Source organism: Pinus tabuliformis, chromosome 3_2 (assembly GCF_031772625.1).
Source record: "Pinus tabuliformis cultivar Carrire ecotype Pingquan chromosome 3_2, CPIR1, whole genome shotgun sequence".
In the NCBI taxonomy this organism is placed as follows: domain Eukaryota; kingdom Viridiplantae; phylum Streptophyta; class Pinopsida; order Pinales; family Pinaceae; genus Pinus; species Pinus tabuliformis.
The window spans coordinates 1122324069-1122340045 of record NC_142302.1 but is presented as its reverse complement, the minus strand read 5'-3'; positions in this window follow the sequence as shown (position 1 = coordinate 1122340045).

The window sequence follows — 15977 nt, the reverse complement described above, 5'->3', positions numbered from 1 at the left end:
CCACCCTTAGATAAGGTCATTATATCATCAATAAAATAATATTTTGTGAAATTGTCATCATGGAAGCCTTTAATATTTTATGTCTTTGGCATTCAAGGTAAAGGCTCCTTCTTTAAGGCATCATTCAACAAGGCTTAGGGTTCCATTTCAATATGTCTTCATGGGCATATTTAATCAAGGCTAAGCCTTAGGGCATCCTATTTGCCAATCATTTATCCATGCATCATTATCACATAAGGACAAGGGTGTATTACATATATGTGCCTAGAAGAGTTTTATGGTAAGGGCTTCTTCATTCATCATCATGCATTATTAGATTATTCAAGATAGATCATGGAAATATAGGGCTTCATTGTTCATCATTATATAGGGATATAAATGTAGCTAGGGAATATATGCATCATGTGGCTTGAACATATTTATGCTTAGGGTTTTCTCCTAGGGTTGGCATGAGGTTAGGACAACATCACAAATGGGTTATTCATGCATCACAAGAATATTTTCCATCTCCAACAATGCCATATTGACATCAATGACAACTTGGACCAAAAATATCCCCCTTTATCATTGATGGAAGTATTCTTTCCCTTTCAATAATTTCTCCCCCTTTGACATCAATGGCAAATGGATTGCCCAAGTACTCCCCCTATCAAGCTGCTTCTTGACATGTTGCTCCATCGTATTTTCTTCATTAATGATAGTTCTCCATGATAGATATGTTGCTCCCCCTATCATGGTGCTCCTTCTTCTGGCAATGTGGTACATGATAGATGTGTTTGCATTTCTTCATGTGATGAACCAACTCCCCCTACCTGCACAAACTCTTCTAGCTCTTATTTTTTCTCAAGATAAGAAAGATTTTTGTCGTGTGATCAAGTCGAAGACATCTTCATAGTATCATGATTTTCTTCAATGGAATTATTGTCGAGAGATTATCTATAAAGAGATGATTCCATGTCTGACTCATCAAGAGTTTCGTAGGGCTCTTCACGAACAACTTCTATAAGAATAATCAAGAATCATAAGCTCCCCCTAATACTATGCATGGTCTTCTATTTGGCAGAATTTCATCATCAAAACTTGGAATATCATATCTGCCAAAGATGTACTCATCATATCAACAACATGTGTTAATGCCTTGAGTGTCTAAGACACTTTCTGATCCAATTTGCTTCCTTCTCCATACTTGTGTAACTTTCTTCTCTTGCTTGGTAGTCATGTTTTTAGCTTGTTTAGGGACCCAAGTCAAGTTACAATCATGAGCCATATGTCCAATGTTATGACATTTGAAGCATTCCATCTTGTTCATGAATGAGGAATCATGACTTCTTCTTGCAAAGTTGCTTCTAGGGAGCTGATGTGGACCATTATATTTGTCCTTGTGGTATGCCCTACAATCCTTTGCCATGTGCCCAAAATTTGTACAAGAATAGCAATAACCAAAAAATATACTTTGGTACCTGGAGGATGGAGATTTCCTTGATGTACTTCTGAAATCATTATGTCTTGGGATTTTTTGATCAAATTTATTGCCTCTTGCATTCTTGACACCATCTGCATATCTTCTTGGAATAGGGTTTCTTCCAATGTCATCTTGACTCTTCTCCTTGCTTTTGCTGGAACTGGGGGCATCGATATTTCTTCCAAGCTTCTCCACATCCTTGTTGTTTGAAGCATTAGGGTTTGCATCATTCTTGTTTGAGGGTTCACCTGCATAACCAAGACCTGATTTATCAAGAGGAGATCTTTGATGACTTAGGATGTCATCTAGGGTTTGAGAGCTCTTTAGACTCTTTTTCAGATGATCAACTTCTTTTCTTAGGAGATTAATCTCTTCTTTCATCATATTGCTTTATTCATCCTTCTTTGCTAGATGGTTCTCCATTTCTTCCTTTATCTTGGTTTCTTCACATGATTGGGCCTTAAGTGAGGTGATATTTGATTTTAATTTAAAGATCTCTTCATCCTTTTCTTTTAGATGGCATGTCATGGCATTTCTTTCCTTGTCTGCTTCATCGACTTGTCCTTCTAGGAGTGCCAAAGCTTCCATCACCTTTTCAACTACTCGTGCTTGTTTCTTTGCTTCTTCTATTTGGGATTTAAGGGAGGAGACCTCTTCCTTGTATTGACCAATTTTCGCTTCAAGTTTGTTCAAGTCTTCATGTCTTTTTTCAAGATGGCTTGACAAAATGTCTTCCCTTTTTATTGCTTTATTCAATTGATTTGTCATCGATATGACTTCTTCATGATACCCTTTATTGTTTTGATGAAATTCCTCCTTAATCTTGGTGAGCTCCTCTTCTTTTTCTTGTACTTGAAGCTTGAAAATGTCAACTTCTTTCCTTGTCTTGTTAAGGTGATGGTCACCATCTTGCGCTTCCTTCTTGAGCTCCTCATTTACCCCTTTCAAACTTATTATCTCTTCTAGGGCAACTAAGAGTTTTGCCTTGAGATCTTCTTTGAGTTCTTCTTCATTTTCTTCATCTTCTAAGTTGTTCTTGGTCTTGATGTCTTCATTCTTGTTTTTAGCTTCCTTCATGTGTTCTAGATTTCCTTCTTGCTTTCCATCATCTTCTTGATTAGAGGTCATGGTCAATGCTCCTTTTGAGTGAAGATCTTGAAGTTTGTCCCACATACCTTTTGCTGATGAACATTTCTCCATTTTGGCCTTTATAGGATCTGGTAGCCCACTCAAGATTGTTTTCATCGCTTTTGCATTATATTCCTTAGATTCTTCTTCCATCACGTTTTCAATAATCATTGATTCCCAAACTTCAAAGTCTTGAGCCATTAAAAAATTCTTCATTCTTGCCTTCCATATATCAAAGTTTCCATTGAACAATGGAGCTTTCCCAATTTGATTATCTTCTACTTTCATGGTTGAAGAAGAGACATCTTTAGAAGGATTGGAGGCTTTCTTCCTTGGCTTTTCCATTTGTGTTCTAAGGATCTACCTTCAAGTTGTTAGGCTTTGAGTGAAGGCACTGGCTCTAATACCAATTGTTGGAAATACTAAGAGGGGGGGTGAATCAATATTTATTTTCAATTGTTATTTTTACCAATTAAGATCACTTAGAATTAGAACACAAAATGAACAATGATAGAATAATAATTTTATTAATCAATGACACAGACTCCAATACTCTTTAGAATGAATCAAGTAAAATAATAATTAGGGATCCAACCCTAGATGAAGACACTGATCTTCAATCCACCAAGCACCAACCTATATTTTTCCAAGCACCAACTTGGACTTCACGAGGCTCCAACCTCTAGGGCTCCAAGAGCCTATCTTCCCAAGGATCCAACCTTGTCACTTTGAGGCACCAACCTCTAGGGCTCCAACGCTATCTCTGTTATAGGCTCCAACCTGGTCTTCTTGAGGACTCCTATCCTCTAGGGCTCCAACCCTATCTCTGGTATAGGCTCCAACCTGGTCTTCTTGAGGACTCCCATCCTATAGGGTGTTGAAAATGGCAACAAGAAATGCTAAAAATAGAATTGCTATAAATATCATTTCAAGATATACTCCAACTGTGTTGGAAATAGCAAAAAATAGAAATGCTATAAATAGCGTTTCGGGATAGATTCCAATTTTAATTAGTCCCTAAATTAAAATTGTGGATTAAAATTCGAATTTGAGCTCAGCAGTTGTTTGTAAAATAATTAATTAATTCATCTTGAGTTAATTAGTTAGAGAAAATCAAACATGAAGTCTATGTGAAGACATGCAACAGTTATCCCTTTGATTGAGGAAGTTATCCCTTAAATAAGGAGGTCAGAATGAGTTGTACTTTGAGTTGTAATTAGTTAGCTCAGTTAACTGAGTTAAGTCCAGTTATATTAGTTCCAATAGTTTGTGGAACTGATTGTGAGTTCAGTTAATCAATGCATGCATGCATGCAACTAGTGTAATTCAGATAACTGAATATTCTCTCATTACTAACTCATGCATGTCAGTTCAAACAGAGACCTAGTTGAGATCAAAGGATGAAACAATGTACTATCAGTTGGAGGAATTTTCCTATATAGGAAACTCATCCATGCAAAAGGAATTATCTCCTTTAGGATTGCGCAGTTATTTCAGAGGTCAGTGTTGTGTGTGAGGATTATTCACACAAATTGCAGCTAGAGGACCCAGGAGAAACTTCACAAGGAAATAGGAGGCTTGGAGGATTGAAGGAAGGCACATGTGTTGTCTATTCTGTCTATAAGCAGTAGTGAGGGATTGTACTGAGAGCTGGATAGCTTGTGAGCTAAATACTTTTGTAATCCTGAGATATTTCCACTTGTATGATAATACAGAAGCGGGGTTTTTAGCTGAGGCTTTCCCTAGAGTATTCTTCTGTGTTCATGTGTGATTAATTTCTCTTCATCTATTATGTGTTCTATTTGATCTTGCTCATATTCGATTAAGCTTCCGCAAGTTTGTTGTAGAAGTAGATCTTGTATTTTGCTTTAGTACATTGCATTATCAGGTGATCTACAGTGAAATTTCTACATGGTATCAGAGCTATCTGATCTATAGAGAAATTTCTACATGTTATCAGAGCAAAGGTGATCGAAGCAGTGAACAGTATATGAAGAATAAAATTCAAAGTACAAAAAAAAAATGGGTGGCGAGTTTTTAGAGAAAATCTGAAAAATTTTGTGCAAAATTTTCAGAAACAAATAACAGATCTTGATTCCTTGCGAAAAAAGACCCAAATTCAAAAAAAAAATTGGTTGAATCGGAGTTCGTATGAGGGAGATGTCGCTAATTTAAAATCAGCTCTTTTTCTAGAAAATTTCATGACGACAAGAAAGATGAAACAGATTGGTGTGCTAGCCAAGAACCTGTATGCTCTTGAGGTTCAAGATGCATTCAAAGCCTTGAGGACCAAATCAAATGTTGGAGACTTGGTGGTTGAGAGGGAGAGTACATTACCTCTCAACATGCAACGCTAGAAGAAGTCTCAGACAATTGTGGAGGAGCCATAATTGGTGAAGCAATTTCAGGAGGTTGTGGAGCAACCACAACTGGAGAAGCCGAGAGGAGACTAAGTGGAGGCATCCACTCATGCAGAGACCTCCAATAGGGGGAAATTTCGAGCCAAGTGGGTAGAGGGATCACATGCATCCATACCTCCAAGTGTGAGGTGGGATGATGTGAAGTGATAGCTCCAAGAAGGCTGAAATAGGGGCAGGATCCTTGAGGTGCCCAACCTATTTGATTAGACCTTGCTACAGGAACCCCGACGAGTAGTAGCAGGACTAGCTAAGTGGGTAGAGACAGATGTAGATGGAGCGGCAGAGGAAGCTTCAGCATTAGAGGATGTTTCTAGCCCAACAGGGAGGTTAGTTGGGAGATCAGTTACTTACTTCTCAGTAACTGAGTTGTAGTGCAGCAGTGGGCAGCACGATGCAACATGATGAGAGGAGGTGTAGTGCGGATGCAGTGCTGGGAGATAGGACCAGCAGCAGCACGGATGCAACAGGAGGAATTAGTGTGATTGATGCAGTCAAAGATCAAAGTGACAGAGGCTAGAGCAGTTAGATACTGAAGAGCACAGAGGTGCAGAGTTTTCAGTCAACAGAGGCAATAACACTCAGAGACTTTGATGAAAAAGGCATCATTCTGATTCAGGTTGGATATTTTTTGTTTCTGGAGTTGCTGGAGCAACAACACTTGAGAGAAGTGTTGCATGCAGAACATTCCAAAGGTTCAGGATCAGGTTCGGGGTGAATGCCTTTCTGGTTGAGAGGGAGTGTTGAAAATGGCAACAAGAAATGCTAAAAATAGCATTTCAGGATATACTCCAACTCTATTGGAAATAGCAAAAAATAGAAATGCTATAAATAGAATTTTGGGATAGATTCCAATTTTAATTAGTCCCTAAATTAAAATTGTGAATTAAAATTTGAATTTGAGCTCAGGAGCTGTTTGTAAAATAATTAACTAATTCATCTTGAGTTAATTAGTTAGAGAAAATCAAACATGAAGTCTATGTGAAGACATGCAACAATTATCCCTTTGATTGAGGAAGTTATCCTTTAATTAAGGAGATCAGGATGAGTTGTACTTTGAGTTGTAATTAGTTAGCTCACTTAACTGAGTTAAGTCCATTTAGATTAGTTCCAATAGTTTGTGGAACTGATTGTGAGTTTAGTTAGTCAATGCATGCATGCATGCAACTAGTGTACTTTAGATAACTGAATATTCTCTCATAAATAACTCATGCATGCCAGTTCAGACACAGACCCAGTTGAGATCAAACGATGAGACAGTGTATTATCAATTGGAAGAATTTTCCTATATAGGAAACTCATCCATGCAGAAGGAATTATCTCCTTCACGATTGCATAGTTATTTCAGAGGTCAGTGTTGTGTGTGAGAGGATTATTCACACAGGTTGCAGCTAGAGGACCCAGGAGAAACTGCACAAGGAAATAGGAGGCTTGGAGGACTAAAGGAAGGCATATGTGTTGTCTATTCTATCTATGAGCAGAAGTGAGGGATTGTGGTGAGAGATGGATAGCTTGTGAGCTAAAGCTTTGTGTAATCCTGACATATTTCCACTTGTATGATAATACAGATAGCGGGGTTTTTAGCTGAGGCTTTCCCCAAAGTATTCTTTTGTGTTCACGTGTGATTGATCTCTCTTCATCTATTATATGTGTTCTATTTGATCTTGCTCATATTCGATTAAGCTTCCGCAAGTTTGTTGTAGAAGTAGATCTTGTATTTTGCTTTAGTATATTACATAATCTATTGATCTACAGTGGGAAATTCTACATAGGGATCCAACCCACAGCCTCAATTCGTCAAGATAAGTTTAATGATTCTTCACAGCTCCCAATATCTTCTGCAACGAGCCCTAACAATATAGTCACCTTCAGCACTACCCTTAAACAATCTCCAAGGCACTTAGCTCGTCAATGACAACTTTGTCTTCTTAGAAGGTGTCACCACTTCTTTTCATGTTACCCAACCAATTTCTCCAAGGTTACCTCATGATGACATCAACAATGCATCATGGTCTCCAACAATGTCTTAAATAGGCTTCTTGATGATTCTTCAAGGTATGCTCAAGATCCGCTCCAACTTCTTTTTAAGATCTACAAGATTCCAAGATCAGCTTCTATTATGTTTCCAATTCCTTTCAATGGACCTTCAATGTCAGCTCCAAAATCTTCAATAAGTTGTCCAAGTTTTGCACTAGGAACTCTCCAAGGGTGTCTTCAATAATATCATTGATTACTTCAATAGATGTCCAATGGCTCACGTGAAATCTACTTCAACTGTGCTAACAAAATCTGCCCTCAAATCTATTCCTTGAAAGATGGTTTCACTATATTGTTGCACCCAAAAACTCCTTATTCCTCCACAGGTGATTGTAGCACTAGTTTGAGCTCCTATAGGTGATTGATTGTACTCAATGTTTAGGACTGTTTGCGATTATAATCACTACACTGAGATACACTTGCAACTTCAAAGCATAGGAATGAAGCTAAGTCTTTACTCCACACAGGACTGAGCTTGACAATTGTCACTGCAATCAATGGTCCTAGGTCAAGGTATTGTAATCCTCACAGGTCTTCAAACTGCAGTGTCATTTGAGGGTCATAGGTCTTTACAATAGAATAGTCTGAAGGTAGGCCTCCTCTATAGGTCCGTAAACATAGGTGGTTGCCACAGATCAATATGACTATCTTCTTAAGCTTCAGGTCTGAGCCTGAGCTTAAGCCTCTTCTACAACTATGTCCGCACTAAAGAAGGTTATTGTTCTGCACTTCTTCTTAGTCTGAGATATGTGTTTAGGTGTGAGGTAAGGTACGTTGAATATCTCAACAGGTTTGTGGCAACAAATCCGAGCTTGTTTAGAAGACTTCCCAAATGATAAACCATAGGACTGTTCATTTATCTGAGGTGTGCAACTCGAGGTTCGAAGTGTTTGTAGGATAGTCCAAGAGTATAACAACTAGTCTTCCACAGAACTTATCACTACCCAGTGCACCTTTTCCACCACAGGTCTCAGGTATGTAACAATTTTTTAGTTCAAGCTCTCCACAAACACAGTCCACTTGCTAACAATTCATTGTTTGTTGTCCTTAAGGTGTCTGAGCCTCCAAAAGATACCTTAACGGAAGTATGCCCAAAACAATAGATCTTCAAGTATTCCTTAGCCTTATTCCTGTCTTTTATGCCACTTCTAAATTATTCACCAAGCCCCTGGATGAAATGATGAGTTCAAATTGACATTTATACATGTTTTGAGACCTTTCAATGAACATACATGTCCCTAGGCCAAGGAACATGATCCTACAAGTTGGCTTAGGTTGGCTAGGATAAAATATATTATATTTCATCTTAAAAAATCATTTTCCTCTACAATCCTATGCCAATTCTAAACTTAGATAAGGTCATTTTATCATCAATAAAATAATATTTTGTGAAATTGTCATCATGGAATCCTTTAATATTTTGTCTTTGGCATTCAGGGTAAAGGCTTCTTCTTTAAGGCATCATTCAATAAGTCTTAGGGTGCCATTTTAATATGTCTTCGTGGGCATCTTCAATCAAGGCTAAGCCTTAGGGCATCCTATTTTCCAATCATTTATTAATGCATCATTATCACATAAGGACAAGGGTGTATGACATGTATGTGCTTAGAAGAGTTTTATGGTAAGAGCTTCTTCATTCATCATCATGCATTATTAGATTATTCAAGATAGATCATGGGCATCTAGGGCTTCATTTTTCATCATTAGATAGGGATATAAATGTAGCTAGTCATTCAATATATGAATTATGTGACTTGAACATCTTCATGCTTAGGGTTTTCTCCTAGGGTTTGCATGAGGTTAGGGAAACATCACAAAAGGGTTATTCGTGCATCACAAGAATATTTGTCATCTCTGACAATGCCATATTGACATCAATGACAACTTTGACCAACAAAACTGAAGTGACACCCACTAGGATGTTTTGCCCGACATTCACCTTGGAATACATGTCCCATGACCTTGGTAAATATTTTTCCTTTATTAACTTTTACATGGATTTTTTACCACAGTTGTTACATGCTATTTGAATTCTTTAATTATCATCCACAATATTATGCAATTTAAAATATTGCTCTATGTGGTGCACCCAAGTAAAGACCTACACCCCATCAAAATTCTTTAATTCAACCTTGGAAGTTTTACTTCCTTAGGAAACCATACATAAGTAGCTCCAGTACTAGAGTCAAATCCACTAGAAAAATTATTATCGTTAGCAAGTTGTTCAACTTCAACACAACCTTTATTTTCATGAGTCCTTTTACCCACCATTTTGTGGGTGATATCCCTAGGAGAATTTTTTTCTCCAAGATGGTCCTCAGACAACAACCAACAACCCCTTGCAGCCACCAGCGATCTTATTATGCATTTTCTCCGCCACCTAAGCCATCCATGTGGTCCCTCGCCCATCTTCCTTGATCGTATGTTTGAGGGTGGGCCTCCCGAACCTAAAGGTGTGTCATGTCATTTGGTAATTGGGTATTGTAGTTTGCTTATCATGGACACTTATGGGCATGGCTTAATGAGGGATTCAGTGGAAAGAATAGGTTAAGTCTATTCCCTTGTCCCCTAGCCCCCTTTTGGATATTAACCTTGCATCCTAGTCTCATGGGATCTCTTTACTAACCATTTGGCTTTAAGGATGGTATTTCATGACAAACCCTTATTTTGGTTGCATGGTCCCGCTCCCTTATCTGCTTATATTGCCCTCTTTCCATTCATTATTACACCCATTCATCATTTCTCCTACCTAGGTCCATATTCCTCCACTGCGTCCACATAGGATTAGCTTACCCCTTCCCCTTCCCCACACCTTGGGTCATGGCTTGGAATGAAGCTCGGAGGTTGATGCAGCTAAAAAGAAAGATAAAAGCATATTTGGCTACATTCAATAGGAAAATGTACCACAAAATGCAAAATATGGTCTAGACAAACACATTTAGCACGTGGGAAAAATCCAATACATGAGATCTACCTCATCATCATGGCCACCACCCTGGTTCCTACATGTTCTATGAACCTCCTTCATCATATAGGAACCCATGATTGTCCCAACCCCTAGTGCGCAATGAATGACCTTACCTTTAAAGGGGGTATTCACTGTTATATCTTATACATCATGCTCTTAGCCCTTGAGCCTCGAGCAGTTAAACAAAGAAAATCATAAAAATGAAAAAGTCATATAAAGAAGGGTGGAAAAATCAAGGTTTGGGCACTTCATGTACACAATTGCTCCCTCCTATACATTATAAACCCAAGTGTGGCCTTCCCTCTTATTAGCTACCCTTCTACCCCAACATGTGACCCAGGGCTGCACCTTGGCATCCCCTACTTCATTCACCTATCTGTCACATGCCACCACCTTTCAAAGGATGTACCTTGAATATATTATCCCCTTTAGAAGTAGAAAACACCTATTAGGATTCTTGGTTAACCCTATTTGTTGTTTAGGAGACATTGGCACATCCCAAAGCCCATTATGGAAGGGTAGGCCATTATGAAGCCCTCACTTGTGGTCCATGATTGGTAAGCTCATTTACCTGATTTCTCTAATGACTTGTTGTACTGGAAGGCTAGGGGACGCATTGGATCTTATGCAGGATTGCAGATGGTCTCCATATTGGGTTTGGTCTCCCTATGCGGGGTCCTAATCCTTAAGAGGGATACATTGGCACACATAGGGTGTGCGTTGAGATCCACAGGCCTCCACAACAGCAAACAACATTCCATGAATCCCCACAGCCATTCAGAGATTTCTCGTGGTTCACTTATTAGACAAGGAAGATGCACTTGATCCATCATGCCCAACTAGCCCCAGATTTGCACCATACACTTGGCAGATGATCCAGGACTTGCATGATGATGTGGCATCACCTACACCACATCTTAGTCCTTGCAGGCGATCTACAGGCATCTTTGATTTGTTTGGAGACCCATGAGGACACTTGGTGCCCCCACATGTCATTTGGAACACCACAGGTTATTACAAGAGGCCAACCCCTTATCCACTGCTTTTGAGGGTCCTACTCTTCATTATTGCACCCATGGAACTCCTTAGGCTTCTTAGAGGGCTCTACGACATGCATAGATTATTATTTGACCTCTTGAGAGGCTTATTCTTTCATTTATGATCTAGTTTGGTGGGCTTGTCAAAAAAAGGAGGCTAATTCGAACTCCTCATCAGTGTATAAATACAAGTGAGATGAGTTCATTTGTTGATCATCACTTTGGATTGGATTTTTTCTCTCGCTTGAGAATTTCACACTTTTTTTAGAGGATGAATTGGAGCTTTATGGATGAATTTTGATGTGTGGATATTGGTCTATCTTATCTTGGAGCTTCTCTCTTGTCAATTGCGGATGGTTGGATATATTATGTTACATGTAAGTACATGCATTTAATGTTATTCTTATTTTACTTTGTCATGTACATTGGACTGGGATTTTCACTATCTTTAGGGCTAATTGTTGTACGCATTTACCGCTTTACATTGTGGAATTTTGTCTTTATTATAACATCTCTCAATGTATGGGCCATGTAATGTGAACGAAATCTTCTAGGGGTAATTCTAACAACGAATTTACCTTGATAATGCATCTCCTTTGTGCATCGAAGTATAAAGTTGCAAGATTGCTTCTCTTCGACCTATAAGGCTAGCGAAGTAGTCTTGTGGCCTCCTTGACCAAGAACCAAAGGTCCTCACTCATGTTCATCATAGACTCCATTTTCCCAAGACTAAGGCACTAACCTATCAAGAGGTGGTCACCTAAGGCATAATTTTCCTGCCAAACTATCCTTCCAAAAAGTTTGATCTCCTAGGGTCTCCTGTGTTGGTGTCTCCTCAAGACCTCTTCCAATTTTGAAGCCATTCCGACGGTGAAGTTCAAAGAAAAGTTGAGCCCTAGCTCTGAGATCAAACTTTGCCTTAACATCCCCAAGGCTAGTACCTCATTGGATCAATTCAACACCTTCAAGTGAAAATTCTTTCTTTGATCCTATCCCCCACCTTGTCTAGGGCAAGAATGTCATTGGTTTCCATAATCTTTCCTCATACCCTAGGCTGGGTCCACTTGGTTCCATGTGATCTTGTTCCTTTGAAAGGACATTTCTTTAAGAACCATTCAGGATACCAATTTCAACCAGGATTTTAGGGATTGGGAAACTCCTTCACAAGTCTTATCCTATAAACCTAACCCTCAAATCCTCCCTTCCTTTCCCTAGAAGACATTGTACCTTCCTTAGAAAGCAAACAAGCTCTATCCTTCAACCTCTTCTAGAGAAGGATCAGTTGGGTCACTTCACATCCATTCATTGATTTATCCTTCATCAATGACTCCATAACATACCGGGTCTCCTCCCATCGGTGAAAATTCATAAATAGAAGGAAGCCTTAGTTGAGGTGACAATGGGCTAAGTCTCCATTTGTTGCCCTTAGTCTAACATTTTCCCTTTAGGGATCCTATTTAGGTCCCCTGCTACTTTGAGCGGTAACATTTTTGGCGTCATTTCAAGGGAGGAAGCATGTTTATCTCCCTAGTGAATCATTGAGGAATTGATTCATTGATGACATCTATAAAATATTACTCTAGCGACTCCACGCATTGTCCAATCCCCTAGTTTACTTGAAGGCGACAACATTCCTCCTTTAACGAGGGCTACCGCAAAAAGGGGGGAGTGAATTCCATCACCTGTTGGAACCGCTCTTCTGTCTGAATTTGAAAAGGTCAATGATCCATCTCCAAAGATTCCATCTAGTTCAAGCACTAACTCCAAAAAGGATCAACCCAAGATGACCAAGAGTGAAAGACACTTGGTTAGTGTTTTTGCCCCTTTGAAATTGAGTAATATCCCAAGACACTACCTGAGAAATATAACCGGTGGTTACCCAAATTCAAAGGGGATTCTACCTGGATTGCCCATGGTTTCATTAAAGAATTCTATTCGCAGATGTTCCCTAAAATGATATTTGATGAAGATAGGCTCATGACGCTTTTTTCCTTATCACTTGAGGGACAAGTAAGAGATTGGTATCTTAGCCTTCCCCCTACATGCATACAAGACTATGATGAATTTGAATACCTATTCATGAAAAGGTGGCCTTGCAATGCCTAAGGGACCTTCAACATTGAAAAATTCTACCAAATAACCAATGGAAGGGAAGATGTGTGGGAGTTAATTCAAAATTTTGATAGGGTAGTCAAAGATATACCTAATCATGTGAAGCCTTCTGAAGCCAACATCCTTGATAAATTCATAAAGGCAATGGGTGGCCACCTCACATATGTGTTGAGGGACAAGAAACCTTCCACTTTGGCCGAGGCTAAGGAAATGGCAATGGAAGTTGAAGAAAGCATATGAATCTCAAAGGTTGATATCAATGATCAACCTAGAGCTAAGGTTGAAATCAAGAAGGAGAAGTCCAAAGATCAACATGAGGAAACTCTCCTTTCCATTCTCAAAAGGATGGAAAAGTTCACAGAATAATCCAATGCACGTGACAGGGTTATCATGAACAAATTCACCACCTTGGAAAGGGCCCAAAAATCGAGTTGTATCCCTAAAGGAAAACATTTTCCCAAAAAGAAAAGTGAAGAAGATAGGTCAATCTCTTCTCAAATCCCAAACACTTTGTCTCCAACTAATGTCATTGATCCAGATTCTTCATCTAAGGATGAGGAAACTGAGGGAGAGGAAAGTGAGGGTGAACAAACTGATGAGCAAGCCAATCTTGTGGAATCTAACATCTTCAACATTTTTTCTAGGGGGGTCATACACACATCCTCCCATTAGTGAGGTCAACCTTAAGGAAGAAAAGGAAGAATCCATTATTAACTCTGATAGTCAGGGAAGATTCAAAGGGGTCCAATATTCCCGAAAGGAAAAGGGCAAAGACCCCTCACCTCTTAATGAATCACCTAAGGAAGTCCCTCTTAAAGAATCCACCCCAAAATTCATCCCAAGAAGGATCCCCCAATAAAACCAATCCAAAAAAGGATCCTCCTAGGAAAGAATACATCAAGAAGAAGGAAAAGGGGAAGGAAATTAAACTCGACATCGACATAGGGGTTGTCGTAGGAAAGATGACTATACATGTTCCCTTAAAGGAGATTGCTAAGCTTCCTAAGCAACAACAACAACTTAAGAAGTCCTTGGGGATTCAAGAAGAAGAACTACTTGAAGAATTGCAAAACATTCATATTCCTGACCGAAACCCTGGGCACAAACCTTTCTTGCTTACTTTGGCTATCAATGACCTCTTCTTACACAATTGTATGTTAGACTCAGGTGCTTCCGCTAATATCATGCCTTTGATTGTTATGAAGCAATTGGGTCTCAGCATCACTCAACCATATAAAAGGGTGTGTGGTTTTAATTCCAAACCTGTGGAAGTGGAAGGTATCATCAAAGACCTTAAGGCTTCTTTAGCTAGGAATCTTGATATATCCCTCCTCATGGATGTTATTGTTATTGATATTCCTGACATGTGGGGGATGTTGTTATCTCAGAAATGGGGAGCTACCATTGGGGGGCATGTTCAAATGGACCTATCATACGCAACCATCCCGCAATCTGATGGCACCCCTTTTATCCTTTATAGGGAACCTGCTTACTTACCGCATGTGATCAAGCCTGGACCATACTATGAGACATGCGAGATCAAGAAACCTTCCCCTATTCTCCCTACCCAGGAAATCTAAATCCTCAAGTGGCCAATCTCTCAAACAAGCAAAAAGTGGAAGCCTAAGAAAGAATATAAGGTTGGGGATTTAGTCTTGGTTGATAAAGATCCCATACCTGTCAGGATTCATGGAAGGGTTGGAGATGACTCTTACTATATTGCCAAACTTAGCAACGAACTTTGGCCTGAACTGGTCAAATTAAGTCATATCACCTCCTTCATTCAAACTTGACATTGTATCATATGCATGGTAGAGTAGGATGCATTGCACACTGACTTCCGCATTAGAAATAACATTATATGATATTTCTCATGGTCGATAGATGCATATTTGCATATTTTATTTTATGTTGATTTTATGGCTTAACATATATCATGTGTGATCATGAGACGCCGCGAGAGCATGTTGCTGTATGTTTTTCCATCGATTATATGTGCATGTGACAGGTCTACAGTAACTAAGAGATTGTTGGAGTTCTTGTGACCTCCTGTTTGAGTAGCTTCGCCCACTTCTTTGAGAGATCACGTCTCAGTTGGAGCCAAATGTTACCCACCATTTTGTGGGTGATATACCTAAGAGAATTTTTTTTCTCCAAGATGGCCCTCAAACAGTAGCCAACAGCCCCTTGCAGCCACCAACTTGCTCATTATGCCTTTTCTCCACCAACTGAGCCAACCATATGGTCCCTCGCCCATCTGCCATGATCGTATGTTTGAAGGTGGGCCTCTCGAACCTAAAGGTATGTTGTGTCATTTGGTAATTGAGTATTGTAGTTTGCTTATCATGGAGATTATTGGGCATGGCTTAATGGGGGGTGTTGTTAGTCACTCTACAAGTTATCAGTTGCCCAGAGTGTAGAAAAGCAGTAATGTTTGAAGCCATTTCAGTCCCTCTCGATTGCATAGCACTCGTGATAAGCTTTCCAACAGTATATGGAAGTCCAAGAATGGACTTCCGGATAAGAAGCTAGAGCATATTGAAGTTACCCTTGGAAAGCTAGAAAACAAAGAGAAATAGCCCAAAGGAAAAGGCTCATCGCAAATTGCAATCGGAGCTTCCAGCAACAACAAAGGAGGGCAGTAAGATCAGCGATCAGCTGATCGCTGATATTGCAAATCGCATATCGGCGAATCCAGTCTTATCGCAAATCGGCTATCGGCGGGGTCCCTGGCACAGGCTTATGGTTTATCGGTAGTTCATGATGCTGAACGTCGATATCGCAGATCAGCGATTGCAGGCGCAAGGAGGTGCACA